Source organism: Cupressus sempervirens, chromosome 1, assembly GCF_028749045.1.
Source record: "Cupressus sempervirens isolate cs-2001-9-10 chromosome 1, ASM2874904v1, whole genome shotgun sequence".
Taxonomy (NCBI): domain Eukaryota; kingdom Viridiplantae; phylum Streptophyta; class Pinopsida; order Cupressales; family Cupressaceae; genus Cupressus; species Cupressus sempervirens.
The window spans coordinates 402,101,615-402,120,776 of NC_143118.1; positions in this window are offsets into that span (position 1 = coordinate 402,101,615).

Consider the following 19,162-nt stretch of genomic DNA (forward strand, 5'->3'; position numbering starts at 1 on the left):
TCCTCTAATGTGAACTCATCAATGTGTATGACGCTTGGTTGGTCCCAATCTATGAGTTGTGGATGGGCAAGTGGTAGGTCAATGAGGTGGATGGATAGTTCTTGGAGAACAAAGTCTCTGAGGGAGATTTGGTCTAGGATATCGTCGTAGGATCTCTTTTCAACTTCATCAGGAATGTCTTCGATTTCGACAAGGTCGTGGTGAATGTTCAAAAAAGTGTGACCGTCCGTATTGGTGCCCTCAGTTGTGGGTATGCCAAAGCCAAGACCTGACTTCGATTCCCACTTGTGTGCGTCGATGGGGTACTGCATGCCTCTTTCTTCTGGTCCTAGACCACCACCTTGATAGTTCCATTTTTCAGTGATGAGCTTATGTTCTTGGGGATACTTCTAGCTAAAGTGATCAAGGCATGCCTGATTCCTTTGAGGTGCATCCTTATGTAACCAATTGTTGATATCTGGAGTGAGCTCCTCATGAAGAGGGATTTTTGAGGATACAAAGGTTGTTGGGCCAAACTATTTGTATCGAGGAGGTGGAATCTCCTTAGATTTGTGATATGTCGGTCATCCATGGGCATGTGGATCAAGTGGGAGTGCCCCGATAGCAAATGCATCTGACAAACTATACTCTCCACAGCCCTTGTTATTGATCTTCACGGTAGACAGGGTAGAGGCGAGGATGGTTTCTGGGTCATTACAAGTGTGGGATGAGCTGGCGATGGATGTGCCGATATCAATTCCAGGGCAATGGTTTGTATATGAAGCTTCAACCGCATTGTAGTAAGCAAAGGGTTCTGGATTGGCATGGATGGTTACCTCAGTGCCTTGATGCAAAAATTTGACGCACTAATGGTAAGTGGATGGAACGGCTTTCATGGCATGAATCCATGGGCGACCGAGGAGGATGTTGAATGGTAGGTTTAGATTAATAACATGGCAGAGTGTTTCTTGGATGACTGGCCCAACCTTGATTGGCAGCAAAATAGTTCCTTCTGTGGTTCTTTCCAAGTTGTCATAAGATTTGATGGTGATAACCTCACTGATGATATCTGCCTTAGTATACCCAGCTTGTTTTATGAATTTTAGGGTGCAATTATTCAAGGCTGATCCATTATCTATCATTACTCTTTTAACAGAAAAATTGGATACCATGATGGCTATGTGAAGCGGAAGGGTGTGATATGGCTCGACCATGGGTATGTCGGTGGGTTTGAATGATAGGGCACATGAGGATGAAAGGTGTCCAACAAGATTACGAAAATCAGTAGCATTGATATCAGAAGGGACACGGGATTCTATGAGAGCACTGTTAAGGATGTTCTTGTACACAGGACTAGTGCAAAGAATGTCTAAAATGGAGATTTGGGCTGGCATGTTCCCAAGGTGTTCCAAGATATTGTACTGGCTTTTTGATGGAGCTGATGGTGCTAGTGAAATGGGTGGGCCTATGATGTTAAATCGGGCTCTTCGAGTGGTGACTGCACACTCATTATTTGGTCCTTGGATATTGATAACATTGATAGAAGGCTCTTTCTCGGATATACAACCTATAAGGCTACCATAGTCTATATAGGATGAAGTGTGGTCATTGTTCTTCCCATGTTGTTGGTTTGGCTGACGGTTGTTGGTATTGTTGTTGTTGGTTTGGATAGGTGTTTTTCTAGGATTTTGATTGTTATGAGGAGGAAAAGCATTTTGATAGATCTGTAAGCCTACATTGGGAGAGGTTTGGGCACCAATAGTGATTTCCTTCCGATCAATGAGGTCCTGCACATAGTCTTTCAGTTTCATGCATCTAAGGGTAGTGTGACCTTTTACCCTATGAAATTTGCAGTACTCATTGTCTTTGTACCATGCAGCTTTGGATTGGCTTGGGTCAATTTGCTGGGTAGGAGGAAATTTGATGAGGTTTTCCTTGACTAATTTCTTAAAAATCACATCTAATGGCTCACCAAGGGGTGTATAGTTTCTAGGTGTAGGTTGGAATTTGGGCTTTTGTCCTGCAGCTACATTGACTGCATTAGCTTGATTGCTAGACCCTTGAAATTTTGGTCTTGGATTATGGTTTTGATAGCTGTGGTTATTCTATTGTTGGTAGTTGATAGCTTGCTAATTGTTTGGTTAATAGGGTGGGTTGGACTGGTTGTGAGAAGGACCAACAATATTCACATGTCTGGTGTCAGTGATGCCATCTATTGCAACATGCTTGTTGTTGTTCCAATACCTAGACTTGTCATTGGAATGTGATTGATTTTGGTTGGCTTCCTTGTAAATCTTGACCACGCCATCTTTAATGAGTCCTTGCTCAAGGATCATTCCTTTCTCTTTGATATCTTTGTAGGTCTGCAAACAGTTCATGGTCATGTGGTGAGCCAAGCTAGGATGGGCATTATCAATAAACATTTTCACCAAATGGCGCTCTGGCAAGGTGCAAGATATGTGGGTGGTAAGGGTTTGCCATCTTTATAGATATTCGGGAAGTCTTTCTCCACCTTTTTGCTTGGTGTGGACAAGATCAACTACTGATAGCTCTGTTTCAACAAGATGGGCATATTGGGCTACAAATGCCTTGGATAATTCAGCAAAAATTTTAATTATGCCATAGGGGATTCTATAAAACCATTCAAGAGTTGGTCCGGCCAAGCTTTTGGGAAAGAGATGCAAGAGGAAGACGTCATTGTATGCCACTTCTTGGCAGTGCATGTAAAATTCTTTGATATGTGTGACAGGGTCTCCTTTTCCTCTAAATTTGTCAAATTTGGGTGTCTCAAAATGCTTGGGGAATGGTGTCATGGTAATGGCTTTGTCAAATGGGTAAGGGCACACATTCTCAAACTTGAAAGTTTTTGGATCATTTCCCTCTTGGATGTTCTTCAAAGCTGTTTTCATGGCTTCCCATTCTAAATTAATGAGTGATGGCTAGGGTGCCCCCCATGTAGGAGTGCCTTGAGGTAGGTATGCACTAGATGGGGCCACTGAATATGGATGACTGTAAGGGATTTGTTGATAGGGATTGTACATTGTTTGGGTAGCTGCATGGTGGATGACAGTTTGCTGAGGGGGAGGTGGCGCATAGTGTTACATGTGTTGCGAGGCTTGCTGTTGATATGGGATTTGAGGTTGGGATTGAGGAACATAAGTTGTTTGTGGGATAAATGAATTGCTTTGTGGAGGTAAGGTATAAGATGGTTGTGAAGCTTGGGGAAAGGATCAGGGGGCTTGTGGGGTTTGACCAAGGTATGTGGGCTGCGCCCCCATTTGGGATGGTACCTACAAATAATTGGTGGTTGGCTGGATTAGTGGGTTACCTCCTAGAAGTGGCACTGAAAAGTAGTTGGTAATAGGAGCTAATGGATTAGTTGGTGGTGGAGGTGGTGGGAATTGAAAGCTAGGAAATGGAATTGATGGGGTTTGATAGCTTGGTGGTTGGATTTGGAAGCTTGGTAGAGTGGTGGCAGGAGCTTGGGTCACTTGAGAGCTAGGCAGAACATTGGTAGTAGCTTGTGGGGTTTGATAGCTTTGTGGAGTGAGGGTAGTAGCTTGTGGATTTTTGGCTAATGGCACTAAGCTCCCAAGACCTAATGGAAATGATGGGATTGTGCTTTGGGCTATGGTGAACAAGCTGGGGGTGATGAAAGGTTGATTACTTGGCCCCATGGGCGGCATCCCTATTGTATATTGCTGAGGTTGGCCAAAGATGCTAGCACTAATTTGGGAGATGGGTGGATTTGGAAGGCTGGGTTGGGGAGCAGCAGCAACAATAGTGAAGGGCGTGAACGGTGAGGTGTTTTGGGTAAAGGGGGTTTGGAGCAGAGAGGTATGAACCAAGGATGGAGTGGTGGTGGCTGGGTTGGCTTGCGGCATGGAGATTTCAACTTGGGTGGATGATGGTATGTTTGGGTCTATTGGATCATATGGATTGGCTGGAGGCTCTTCTTTTGGCATATATTGAGGATAATTTGGATCATAAGAGCCTATGGGTGGTGGCAGCTGCCCAAACAATGGGTGAGATGGATCTGATAATGGAGGGGGTCTTCCAAAGTCAAAGGTTCCTACATTGTCCCTTCAAAAATTAGCCATGATTGTCTCTTTGTTCTTGTCTATAATGGTGTTTACCAATACTGCATTTCTTGGTTGGTTCATGAAAGCTTCAATGTCAGTAGATGATGGCATAGCTTTCTCTGGGCTGAAGGATGGCTGAGTGCTCAAGGGGGGTGAGGTTGTTCGATACAAATGATAGGGCTCCATTGTTTCTTTCTTCTAGGCTAAGCGAGTGATGGGTGGCATAAAAAATGCTCCTAGGGATGAGATGCAACAAATGCTGGTGCATGCAAAAGGGAGGAAGGCTTTTCTATGCAAATGATTTCCTAGGTTGAGGCAAAGCTATATGACAAAACCTAAGGAGGATTGGGTTGGGGATTCTAACTTCAAAGATATGTTACCAAAGCACAAAAGGTCTACTTTCCTATGTGCAAGCTTGGTGGTGATTGTGTCAACTTAAGGATAAACTGATGATCCTTTAGGAAGAACACGAGATTGACCACTTGTGGATCCCAACCTTTAGCTCAAGGTGATGAGGGATAACAAGTGGCAAAGCTAGATTACCCTAGACAAAGCTTTGTCAAAGGGATAACCTTGGTGAGATTGGTGGTTTTGAAAGATTTTAGGAATAGCAAACTTTTAGCAAGGTGACAACAATTTTTGAAGGCTTGGATGTGAAGATTTTGGATTGCTGGCTAGATGGTTTGGTCCTAAATGAGATGGATGAGCTAATAATGCTTAAGGGGATAACCTAAGATGGCTGAATTTTCTACAAAGATGACTCTAAGGTGAAGCTTATCCAAGAAGGTGTGGAGAAACAAGGGTGTCTAATCATAGAAATCATGCCTAGTTGGTAAGGCATAAGCAGGATTAACTCCTAGATGTTGGCTAAATTTGATGGTGCGCTCTAACCAGGCCTCTTGAAGTGCTTCGTCGATAGCTTTATCCTCTGCTTTTCTTAGTTTGGCAATTCAAGGACTTGGTGTTAGTTCCTTTCTCTTGGCTGAAAGTTCTTGGTATGCCTGAGATGGTTTGAGTTTAACTTTGTGGAACTTCTGTTTGGGTTTGGGTTGCTCTGACATCAATTCTTGAATCTGTTTGGCTTTGAGAGACCTTAGTTATTTTGCTTCAACTTGTTCAACTTCTAGAATAGGCAGTGACTACGCTAAGTGTACCCTAAGCTAGGATTGACCAAGTTTGGCAAACATTCATTCAACAAATAAAAAGCAAGCAATAGATAGGAACAACCAGATATAAGTTTTTGATTCTCAGAATGTGACACTTGTGCTGAGGAGTGTGTATGTTTTACAAATGTTTCAATCAGTCACTTCAAACACATTAACACTCTAGATGGTTGTCTACAAGGCTGATAGTTGGTTTAGCTAGGGAGTCCTCGATATACCCAAAGGTATGTGAGGCCCAAATCAATAGATGAAACCAATAAGATGTCACACAGCCGAGAGGAGCAGTAACCCAATTCTCCTCTTTCACTTCTCAAGGGTATAAAGTTCCTTGAGGCTTAGCCCGAGTGACAAAAATCTTGATTCCAAGAGAGGTGTCTTTTGATTCACCTCTCAATTCTTATACTTCACCAGAATGCTAGAGTTGAGGTTGTCTAAGGGGTGATGAAATCCCCAAGCAGGCCTCCTAAAAAGAAACAAGGTTTTGGATCCTAATCTTATGCACCCAAGATGGCCTCGAAAGACGAAAAGGGGAGAGAAGACTTGGATGACCTTGGGCTAAAAAAAAAACACACTTGTTCTTTTACCAACTGACTCTTATGTGTGCTAATCTAGACTTTGGAAGCACTCATGTTTAAGAGACAATGTTCAATTCCAACTTGAAGTGCCAACAAAAGTAAATCGATCGAAGAATGCAAACAAGAAGAAGAGTTAGGGTCAACAAAAGAAAACTCGCGCGCCCGGACGCCCTCCATGTCAAGTATCGATTAATTTTCTTTAAAGCATTCAACAGTTGGTGTGATTTTGTTTTAAGCCCAAAGCAAAGATGTGTGAGACTCGATTTGTCAAGCGCGCACCCGGAGGCCCTCCACATCAATAGTTGTTCAATTTTAGTGCCCAAACTTGAAGTGTGATCGATTTAATCTAGAGTTTTGGTCATTTAAAATTTTTGATAAAGTTAAAGCAAACGTTCAAAGACCAAGTGAGTGAGTTAGATTGTGGAACATTTAACACCTTTTTCAAGTAGACCCATCCCCATAAATGGCGCTGAGATTGCAACCAATGGTTGAATTGATGGGTGATTAGAAAAGAGGTGAGTCAAAGGAACTACTCAAATTGATTTTTTCAAATTTGTATTTAACTTAACAAAGTTTCTTAAATGTCCAAAAATCAAACTTTACCTAAATTGCATGTGGAAAAGAGATTTGTTTTGTTCAATTTTAGAAGCTCCAAATGAAGTGTTTGATATTGCAATGGTTAATTGATCCTTGGCATTCAAGATTGGATTTGTTGTTTTAATCATGCATTCAAGGAAATTTTGATTTTAATCAATGGCATTCAAGAGTGTGTTTAGCAACATGCATTCAAAGACAAGTGATTAAACATTCAAGTTTTTTCCTTTGAGCATTCAAGATTGAGATTTTGTGTGTTGCTTTAAGAACTTTGAAGTGTTGTGTTTTAACCTTAGATCATTCAAGATTATTTTGGACTCAAAAGTGAAAATGACTCTTTGGACTTTGGTTTTCATTCAAGATTTTGTGTTCTAGTTTGCATATTTTAAGCCCAAAAATGATATTCCTAGATTGTTTTGATGCATGAAAAACCTAAGAAACATTCCAGATTTTGCAACAAGACATTTGTTTGGAACAAGTAACAAAGCTTTTAGGACAATTTTTGGCAACCATTAAGGACTCTTAGTTTTCATGAGATTTTTAAAAGAACTTTAAAATATTTGCAAATGAGGTTCATTTTATCGTTGATTGATGCTTTGAGTTTGATTTAGATTTTAGTGTGCACTTAGTGTTGATTTTGAACCTTTTGAAATGGAAACTTAAAGTTATTTTTAAATTTCCAAAAATGAAGTGTTCCTAACTTTGCATGAATGCATCTAAAACCTTGATGTTGCAAGGATGCAAATGATTGAATTGGTTTAGTTTCACTTGTTAAAAGGCTTTTTTTTTTTTTTTTGCAAATTTTTAGTTTTTAACGGATTTAAGTATGATTTAGGAGTTCATTTTAAGCACTAAAAAGAAGTGTGTATGATTTTGCTTCTTTCAAAAAAAATGGCCAAGATCTCTCACAAGAAGAAGAAGAAGTAGTAGATGGAATAAGAAGAATATAGACAAGAAGAGGAAGAAGAATTCCAAGTGCTTTGTCCACCTATAAGCTTGAAAAATTTGCAAACAATATGAGATAGATTATGAGTTCCTTTGTCTTTTTCATGCTCATGTGGACCTACAAAACCAATTTATACAATCTAACCAATCACAAAAAAAAACAAAGTTAGCCAAAATTAGCAAATGACATACAAAACTTGACTAAAAAAGCTAATGAAGATGACCCATGCAGGGTCCCACCGGGCGTGCCAAAATGTATATGAGCAAATGTTAGTATGCTAATAGAAACCAATTTTAAATAAAGCTTCTACAAACTAAACAAAATTCATAAACTTCAAGATAGACTAAGATGAGCTCTCAATTGAGAATATGAGCCATTAATGGGCTCTCTCAATGAGAAGCTCTCTTGTTGAGTAGCTTTGTCTAAATAGATAGGATGTATGCTCAAGCTTTATTCTTCAAAAAGGGCTTCAAATGGAGTTGGAATTTGGGTGTGAGTGTATGGTTTTGATGTAAAATGGCTTCTTAAAATGGCATTATAACTTTACTTCATGGATTGTGTTATTTTGCAAAGGGGAAGGATCCAATTTATAGGCAAGAGGCTTGAGGGATTGAGGGCTAAGATGCAAGGATGGGAAAAAGCTCATGGAGGGCTCAGATTGCATGAGAAGAGAGCACATGGATTGTGCTTCCTTACAGCCAATCAGGGAGTGACACATATCATATGGTGAGAATATGGAGGAAAGGGGAAGGATGAGTCAACAAAGGAGGCTCAATGGGATAAAATCTTCATAAAGACCCTCATAATGGCTTGTAAGAGCAATAAAAGGGCTTGGAAGAGTCATTTATGGCCTAGTGGGCTTCATAAAGTTTTATGGTTGAGATATTTTGAGGGAGATGAGAGCAATTTCGACTTGGGCTTGATTAGGAGGGTTTTAAGCTTGCTTAGGATTGTGCAAATGATTAGAGGATGGATTAGGATGGTTTAGGATTAGCTTAGGGATAGGCAAGTGGATGGCATTTAATGATGGTGGGTGAAGGAGGAGATATTTGTTAACTTTGGCTTGGGTTAGTAAGTTTTAATCCATGTTTAGAGAATGTGACAAGGTTAGGAGGGGATTAGGATTAGGTTTAAAGACATCTTCTAGAAGAGTCTAGACTTTGGATGAGGATAAAGACTTTCTAGAATAGTCTAGAACTTCCTACGATGAGGATGAAGACTTTCTAGAAGAGTCTAGAACTTCTTAGGATGAGGATAAATTAGATTTTTAAGAAATAAATAAAGTTTTATTTATTTCAAAGGTTTGGGTTGAGGAGATATTTATTAAAACTCTTTTAATAAACATGAGGATTAATATTTAATCTTAATTAAATATTTTGAGTTGGGATTAGGGGTAGGAAATTATGGGATTAGCCTTTAATAAAAATTAAAGAAGGATTAGAAGATTTTGGAAGAGGTTAGTGGTCTTAAGGAAATTGGCCAAGTTTTGGGCAAAAAATAAATTTTTTATTTATTTTGGGTTTTTTGGTCAATTTATTAACTAAATAATGTTTAAATAAGTAAATAATGTTTAAATAAGATTTAAACATTTTTGGGAGGGATTCTTTAATTAAATATTTTTAATTAAGATAAAGGGATTTAATGGCATAAAAATTAATTAATTAATTAATGATGATGTCATCAGGAATTTTTCAAAAAATAAAAATACTTTATTTTCTAAAGGTTTTTAGGTGTCTACACCATGTGTACTTGGACCATTCTATTATCTATCAAGTCCCCATATAATTCCTCCATCCACTTACCCATATCCCTTAGGTGTTCCAAAATCACACGATCAAGACACTTTTACCAAACAATATTCTTGTAAAAAATCCAAAAAACATTGTACTCTATCATGATCCATATGTACTATAGCTCCACTATGTATGATACCATCCTAGATCTTCATAGGTACTATAAACATATCCAAATGTAACATATCTTGTGTACTCTATCAACAGCTCTATCACACTATCATTCACCATCAAAATATGTACCATACAAATGCATCTTGTATAATCTTCACCATCCCATGTAAATAGCTATTGTACAATGTAATTCTTGTAAATATCTCGATCAATTTCATTGTACATACCATCCCCCATAATAGTCATCAGTCATCACTATCCCCCCATACCAACCACTAGTCATCATCTCATCAGTTATAGGTCCTTAGTCATCATCATTCCTTGGTCCCATCATACATAGCCCAATCTCATGTTAGTTCATGTCAAATTAGGGCCTTTAGATCTCACTGCTCCATGCTTCAGAAAGTCCTTATGTACAAATCCTCTATCACTAAAGTGTTGTCCTTAGAATTTCTATTTGCTATTGAATCTAGGTGCTAGGTGTTATCGATGAGTCCTTGCAGGATACATCTTTTCTCTCATTACACTTGGGTCAATCAATATTGAGTCCTACTGATATCTCTAGCACACCATTACTCTTTGTTGATTTACTCTCTTTTGTTATGTTAAGTTTCAATTTTGGTTCTTGATTATCTTTTCCAAGCAATTTGCTTATCCCCTCCTCGAGGTTTCTGTGATCATTCATAGCATGGTGTCCTACGAATGGGGAAATTAGTGAGAAAGGTCTTGATTTGTCTCAAATTTTTCTTTTCTTTTATGTTTGTGAGTTAGTTGGGTATAACCCTTGCATATCCAAACATATGATCATTTATAATTACATGGTGCACTTGGTAAATATCATTTTTTTGTGGGTTACCCAGTATCGTTTCCACTCTAATGCGCATAGGGTTTCATGTGTGATGTTGGAGCAATCCTTGTGTGTTTATTTTGAGTCAGTCTTATGCAAAAATGGTGACAAGGCCTTGATGTTCTTGGTAACCTTGGCCAGTCCCTGATATTGTTATATTGAATTAAGTGCTCAACTATATGGGGGTTCTCCTCATGGAGAACCCCACACTCAAAGCTTCAAATGGATTCCATCTCATCCCCCCATTTCACAACAAGGAAAAAATTAAAATAGTCATTTCTATCCTTATCAAAATCTTACTATTAGCATCTATCCTACATCCTTATCCTATCTTGAAACCTATCCAAAAATCCTACAAAGTTTCCAAAATCCCATCCATTCATCCACCACATCCTAAGGGTTTAATTTAAAAAGAAAGATCCCCCGTTTATCCCTCATATCCTCCATCCTATTTCAAAAATTTCTCTATTTTTAACAACTAATATCTTTGTGTCTTGTACTCCCGCAATAAGAGTATGAGCCACTTTTAAACCTCTTTCATCCTTTGTGTGTCCTCCATCTCACTCCAATTTTCTTACTTTTCAAGATATCATCTAGTCTCATTTTCTCTCCCCACTGCCTTCTCAATGGAGCATCACACATTACAGTCCTTTATCAAGACTAGGGAAACCTAGATACTTTAAAACCTTCTTCATTTTGTATATTATTTAAAAATGTCTTTGAAATAGTGTACCAATACTATATCAAAGAGAGGCAAAATGTAGACAACTAAATCTGATCACATAAACTCGTAATCAAATTTAGTAAAAGAATATTTTAATTAAATATTAAATATTTAGTTATTTTAGTGTTATCCCCTAATTAATTAATTAATCATAGCCAAATTAATAAATTAACAGACAACCAATAGTCTAATTTATTAATAAAATTCTCCTTCCTCTATTAAATTAAATGAATGAAAACCCCATTTAATTTAACCTCCAAAACCCCTCTAAATTTAATTAATTAAATACCATGCACCAAATATTCATCTTTTAGTTAAATAATTTATTTATTTAATTAAATCCAATGCACCAAATATTCCTATTTTAATTAAATGATTCATTTATTTAATTAAATCTCAAGCACCAATAATTTCTCTTTTAATTAAATAATTCATTTATTAATTAAATCTCATACACCAATAATTCCTATTTTGATTAAAATTATTTATTTATTTAATTAAGCTCACCCACCAACCTTTTCTCTAAAAAATCCATCCATCTCCCACGTCATCTAGTCAACTGAGCCCAAGTCTATTCTCATGCCACATCTCCCTCATCCACCTCCAAACACAAAAGTCTGTATCCTCCACCTATCTTAGTCAACTCAAGCCTATCTTACACCTCACTCAATTAACTATCCATCAAGAATTCGTATCTCCTCCTCACATAATTTTCTATAAATTGAACCCTTTTCTCCTCACAAATCATCCACCTTTTGAGTAGAATGGTTATACTATTTTGAGAGCTAATTACTTTCAAAGTGTTGTTTGATGATATTCATATTTTCATGCATCCATCCAAGATCCTCCATTGTTGAAGCATCAAGCATACAATTGAGCACACATCCATAATTATAACCATATCTACATATCAAGGAAGTTGCAGAGATACAAGGTTTGAATGTTCTATTATTTGGTTTACTTTTTGGTCAATCTATTTGTTTGCTTTGTTATTAGTCTATGAATGCTTAGTTTATTCTTTGTATTCTTAGCACACTAATTTTATCGCATATGAGGAATACTAAGATCAAGGATAAATTAGTACTAATATATAGCCTACTAAGTCAACTAATTTTCTATGTAACCCTATCAACAACTTCCAAAGCATAAAATTGATAACAAATGCAATGCAATAAAAGTAAAGAATATCAGACATATACAAAACCATCAAACATAACACAATGATTTTTATTCATGGAAACCCTTGGCTAGAGGGAGAAAATCATGATGGGGATGAAACCCACAAGCCCTTCATTATAGTAAGTTAGTTTTCTCTATTAGGAGCTACAACTAACCTTTTTGAGGGTTCCCCTTGTTAGGAGTGATCTTGTGAACTATTAGGAGTGCAATAATGTCTTTTAAGATTTACCTCACTAGAAGATTTAAAACATCTTATGAGTTTCCACCCTATAAAATGATATATACAAACTGACTAGTTGAGGTCCACCAACATAAGGGATTTCCCCTACTGTAACAATTACAAGATAACAAGTTGGTTGATCTAGATGCAGCACTACTTTCCTATCAAATTCACTATGTCATGTGCATTCTAACATTATCACTACTTTGGTATCAATCATAGTATGCCATATTACCATGATCAAATTCATCCAACAATATAACAACTTCTAATAACTCCCTTTTCCAATACTAAGAACAATACTTTATAGAAACATCACTTTTGCCTCTTAATCATTACCATTCATTCAAAATTTGTCCTTAATACTCACTCACTACATCCATCTCACATATATTAATTTCATAATATGTTTCACTTGATGAATTGATTTTATTTGTGTTTATATTCAATTACTCCAAGAAGAGTCAATATGCATTCAACCAATTCCAAACTTCTTCTAGAATCTTCCTCGATTCTACATCTCAATTTCCAACTAATACCTTAGCATATCCTCATCCATTATGATATGTCATAGTATCATCTAATCTCATCCAACTACTCATACTAAACATTATTTGTTGATCCAAGATCAATAACTCAAGAACATAAACTATTTATCTTCTAACTCTGCCTACTTTTTTGATCCATACTCTCTTGTTATCCTTTTGAGTTGTGATCCTAACCATAGTTCCTTCAAAACATTTAGATACTGATGGAGACACAACCCAAGAACATAATGGACACAATAAGAAAGGGAAAACTTTATTAACCATGAGAATATGCTAATACACTTAGTGCAGAGAGAATAGACTCCAAAACATGCCCTATGGACTTACAATAGTATAAATCTGGAGATAATTTCTTCTTCCAGTACCTTCTCTCAAACTCCACTCTGAACTACCTCCAAAAATGTCCTTAAATAGACCCCCAAAGGTTAAGGATTAGGAATACATTCTAGAAAGTGCTAGTTGGCATCCACTACCAAAATAGAAGGCTCCAGAAGTCGCTTTAGAAGTCGGCACAAAATTAGAAGAATCTAGAAATGGTAGCCGAACTTTCGGGAGGCATAACTTTTGAACCATAGCTCTGATTAACGAACCGTTTACATTTCCAAAAAGTTCTTAGAGTGCTCTATAGCCCTATGGACCAACTTTCCTCGTCCCCCATTTTTTAGGCCTGTACAAGGTCATTTAGTGCCTCGAACCTGACTTTGAAGCATTCTTAGGAGGTCTCCAGAAATTGAAAAACTGCGATAACATTCATACTGTGTAGCCTTTTGACCTGATTCTTTTTCTGGAAATTTCTCAATTACAATTTTAATCATCCCTCCAATTTACACCTTCTAACTCACCATAATTATGGCTCAATTACATAGTCCTATTTTTATAGCATTTACACATATCCCAAGGTGCTTAAAAAACTCTAACCCAAAACACTAATAGTGGAAATGTGAGAGTTGGAACCTTTATTTGACCCAAATGCATATCCAGAAATGAAAACACATGAAACAGAAACTATGTCTAGGTATATTTTTTTCGGTGACATAGGATTGCCCTTATACCTCTGGATGCTCCTGCATCAGACACCTAGGGTAGATTGAAAAGTGACTTTGTCACTTTATGGATGGTAGAGGAAATCCCAAATGGGAAACCTTAGTTGCTAATATCCAAGTTGAGTCCTCTATCGACCGTCCTTTCCACTTAATCAGGTACTCTTCATACTTCCTATTTCTGGTACTCCTTCCCACACGACTATCCAAAATCTCTTCTATCTCCTCCTTCTTAGAAGTAGGAATTGGACATGGCTCTAGCATCAACCCCTCATCTGCACCATCATCATGATACTCTGTTAAGTCTGCAATGTTGAAGATAGGAGAAATGTGAATTCCATCTCACAACTCCACCTCATTTACATTTCCTGAGTTATGTTTCTTCAAAATTTTGCAGGGGCCAAATTTCTTCATCTTCAGCTTGTTGTAAGTACCTACTGGAAATCTTTCCTTTCTCAAGTGTACCATGACTAGATCCCCTACTTGGAACTCCTTATGTCTTCTCCTTTGATCAGCCATAGCTTTATACTGTTGATTCATCTTGGTAATGTGTGTCTGGACCTCCTCATGTAGACGCTTGATATGTTCAAAAAATTCTTCTACTTCAGTACTCATCCTCTCCCCTTGCTCCATCTTCCTCAATTCTGGTGCAGTCCTTGGGCTACTTCCATATACAATTTGGAATGGTGATCTACCAGTACTCCTATTTATAGAGTTATTGTAAGAAAATTTCGCTTGCAGAAGTATCAAATCCCATCCCTTGGGCTTATCCCCAATTAAACATCTCAACAAATTGCTCAGACTTCTATTTACCACTTCTTTCTGTCCGTCAATCTGTGGGTGATGTGTAGAACTGAACTTCAAGTCCATTCTTAACTTCTTCCACAATGTTCTCCATAAATACCCCAAAAATTTAGTATCTCTGTCAGAAACTTTACTCCTTGGGAAACCATGTAGTCTCACCAACTCTCTAAAAAAAAGGCTGCAATATGGATGGCATCATGAGTTTTGTGGCACGGAATGAAATGTGCCATTTTGGAGAACTTGTCAACCACCACAAATACTGAGTCATTACCCCTTTGTGTCCTCGAAAATTCAAGAACAAAATCCATACTTATGTCCTCCCATGGATTTGATGGAACAGGCAATGGCTGATATAGTCTAGTATTGTGACTAAATCCCTTGGCCACTTGACAAACCTGACAACTCTGTACAAACTTCTTCACATCCTGTGAAATTTGAGGCCAAAAATAATATTCTCTAAGAATGGAAATGGTCTTATCTCAACCAAAATGTCCTACCATCCCTCCACTGTGTTTCTTCTTAATCAAATTTTCCCTCATGGAACTCCTTGGAATGCATAGTTGACTGCCCTTGAACAACATACCATCCGGAATCAAATAGTCTAACCACTTGGTTCTATCTACAGCAACAGGTTCTTTACAAGCTTTCTACACTTCAGAAAAATTAGGATCCTTAGGGTACAGATTCTTGAGTTCATCAAACCCAACTACTTCAACTTGCATTACTGTAAGCAACAACTGCCTCCTACTCAATGCATCTGCAACCTTATTAGACTTTCCACTTCTATGCTTCAACACAAATGTATAGCTTTGTAAGAACTCTACCCACTTCATATGCCTCTGGTTCAATTTACCTTGGCTATTTAGGTACTGTAATGCCTAGTGATCAATATACAAAACAAATTCCTTTGGCAATAAATAATGCCTCCATTTCTTTAAGGCTTGAACTATTGCATAGAACTCTTGATCATAAACAGAATACTTCTTCTTCACATCATTCAATTTTTCACTAAAATATGCAATAGGCTTACCTTCTTGGCTCAATACAGCCCCAATAGCACTGCCACTAGCATCACAATCCACCTGGAACACCTTACTAAAATTAGGAAGTGCCAACATAGGTTGTTCTATCACCTTCTTCTTTAGCAATTCAAAACTTCTTGCAGCTGTCGCAATCCATTTGAACTCTTTCCTATCCCCTCTTATTGTGTCAGTCAGGGGTGCACATATGCCACTGAAATTTTTAATGAACTTCCTATAAAAACTAACCAGACCCTAAAATGATCTCACCTCAGTAGCAGACCTTGGATTAGGCCATTCCAAGATGGCTTTTACCTTCTCTGGATCCATTTTGAGACCTTTAGGTGATACAACAAACCCCAGGTAGACTAACTCTTTTTTAGCAAAGCTACACTTCTTCAAATTAATTAATAGTTTCTCTTCCCTCAACCTTTCAAGGAAACTCTAAATATGTAATAAATTTTCTTCCAAGGTCTTAGTGAAAATTAAAATATCATCCAAATAGACAATAACAAATTTTCCCAAGAACTTCTTAAGTACCTCATTCATAAGTTGCATGAAGGTGCTTGGGGCGTTTGTCAATCCAAAGGGCATGACTAGCCACTCATAAAGACCCTCCTTGGTCTTCAAGGTAGTTTTCCACTCATCTCCTTCTCATATCCATATCTAGTGATAGCCACTCTTGAGATCTATCTTTGTAAAGTACTAAGCTCCACTCAAGCAGTCCATAAGATCATCCATTCTTAGCAAAGGAAATCAATACTTGATTGTTATCCTATTTATAGCTTGAGATTTTATACACATTCTCCACTCTCCATCCTTCTTTAGTGTCAGTACTACAGGTACTACACATGGACTCAGGCTCTCTTGAATCAAATCCTTCCTCAATAGCTCCTGAACTTGTCTGTTTAACTCCTCAGTTTCAGTAGGAGTCATCCTATGAGCAGCCTTCTTAGGCAAACTAACTCCAGGGATTAAATCTATCTGATGATTGATTTGCCTTACTAGTGGCAATCCTTCTGGAACATTATCAAAGATGATATCTCCAAACTCACTTAATAAATCTGAAACTTCAAGTGGTATTTCACTACTACCTTATTTATCTTTTCTAAGAATTAAAGCATAACACATACGCTAATGTTTCATGCCATCCAAAAAATTTCTTCCATCAACAAGACAGATCCTAGCACTGCTACATACCTTTTCACCTTCCTTTATCATGGGCTTCAGTTTGTGGTGAACTCCATCCTTTGTCAGAGAGTATGTGTTTGCATGACCATCATGTACTGCATGCCTGTCAAATTGCCACAGTCTTCCCAACAATAGATGGTAGACATCCATTGGAATAATATCATAGAGAACTTCATCATGGCAACTCCCAATTTTGAACTTCACTAAACATTTTTCACTTAGCAGGACCTTATGAGCATCCTTCACCCAAGCGATCCAATAGGGCTAGGGGTGTTTCTTCCTCTTGAGCTTTAGCTTAGAGAGCATCTCCTCTGACACCAAGTTGTCAATGCTACCACTATCGATGATCACATTGCAACATTTATCCTCACACTTGCACCTAGTACAAAATAGACTCCTCCTTTGTCCTACTTCAATCTCACCACTTAGTAGGACTCTTTCATTTACTAAGGTCTCTCCTCTTTCTACATTCTTTGAATGTGATGACTGTGCATCCTCATTCACATGAGCAACCCTAGCTTGACCCTTAGCTCTCCTATCTGTCCTTCCTTGTCATTGAGGGCATTCAAAGGCACGATGACCTTCTTCATTGTAATGGAAATAGGTACCACAAAAACCTCCTCTTCTTGAACCTTGTCCACGTCCTCTACCTCTTCCTCTCTAATCTCCAAAGTCTTGATCACGAGAGCGGTTGAAACCTTCATTCCTCTGGTTCTTGGTAGTACTCACATCTTCATTTTTCTTTTGGGTCTCATTTCGGCCTCCAGATGACCTACCACTACCCCTTCCTCCTTGATCGTGCCCTCTTTGTCTCCCTTCAAACCTTTTATTTAGCTTCTCTTCAACTCGCAGGGCAAACTAGTATGCCTCTTCAACACTAGTCATTCTTGCCAGACTTAATTCATCCTAGATGCTAGGTACTGATATAATGAGCAACCTTCTCCTTATTTGCTTCTGCATGCCTTGCTCTAATAAGAAGTCAATAAAACTCCTTCGTATATTCCTGGACTAGTTTCCCTGCTTGCTTTAACCCATGCATCTTCTTAAACAAATCAAGCTCGTAGTCAACAGGAATGAACTACTTCTTTAGTTTGTCTACCATGTGATCCCACCTTGTGATCTTCTCCTTTCCTCTTCTATTTCTTTCCAATTGAACCTCTTGCCACCAAATTTTGGCATGACCTTTTAGTTTAGCCTTTGCAAACTTAACCCTATCTGGGTCCCTGATATCCTCATACTCAAAGTACTCCTCCACTTCATTGATCCAGTTGATCAACTCATCCGGTTTCAGATTTCCTAAAAATACACCCACATCAATTGTAGGTCATTTTTTGAACTTATTAATGGCCCTAAAAAACCTCTCTTCTGCCTGATTCAGAACTTCCCCTTCAACTTCCCCTTTTGGTCCAATGTCTTCTTCTTCATTTTCGTCCTCACTTTCGTCACCTGCGGCAACATTTGTTCCTCTACGGAGCTCCTCCTGCAATGCCTGAACCTGCCTTTGGAGGGCTCTAACCTCCTCAAGATTAATAGCTCCAGCCCTTCCACCACGCTCTCTTCATGGAGGCATCTTCTTAACTCAAACCCACATAGTCTTGTTGCAAACTGCCTCACAGTTGGCGCTCTATCTATACACTCAGGAAAACCTTGCTCTGATACCACTTGATGGAGACACAACCCAAGAACAGAATGGACATAATAAGAAAGGGAAAACTTTATTAACTATGAGAATATGCTAATACACTCAGTGCAGAGAGAATAGACTCCAAAACATGCCCTATGGGCTTACAATAGTATAAATCTGGAGATAATTTCTTCTTCCAGTACCTTCTCTCAAACTCCACTATGAACTACCTCCATAAATGTCCTTAAATAGACCCCCAAAGGTAAGGATTAGGAATACATTCTCAAAAGTGCTAGTTGGCATCCATCACCAAAATAGAAGGCTCTAGAAGTCGGTTTAGAAGTCGGCGCAAAATTAGAAGAATCTAGAAATAGTAGCCAAACTTTCAAGAGGCATAACTTTTGAACCATAGCTCTAATTGACAAACCGTTTACATTTTCAGAAAGCTCTTGGAGTGCTCTATAGCTCTATGGACCAGCTTTGATTATCCCCCATTTTTAAGGCTTGTACAAGGTCATTTAGTGCCTCAAACCTAACTTTGAAGCATTCTTAGGAGGTCTCTAGAAATCGAAAAACTGCGATAACTTTCAAATCGTGCAGCCTTTTGACCTGGTTCTTTTTCTAGAATGTTCTAAATTACAATTTTAATCATCCCTCCAATATACACCTTCTAAATCACCATAATTATGGATCAATTACATAGTCCTATTTTTTTGGCAT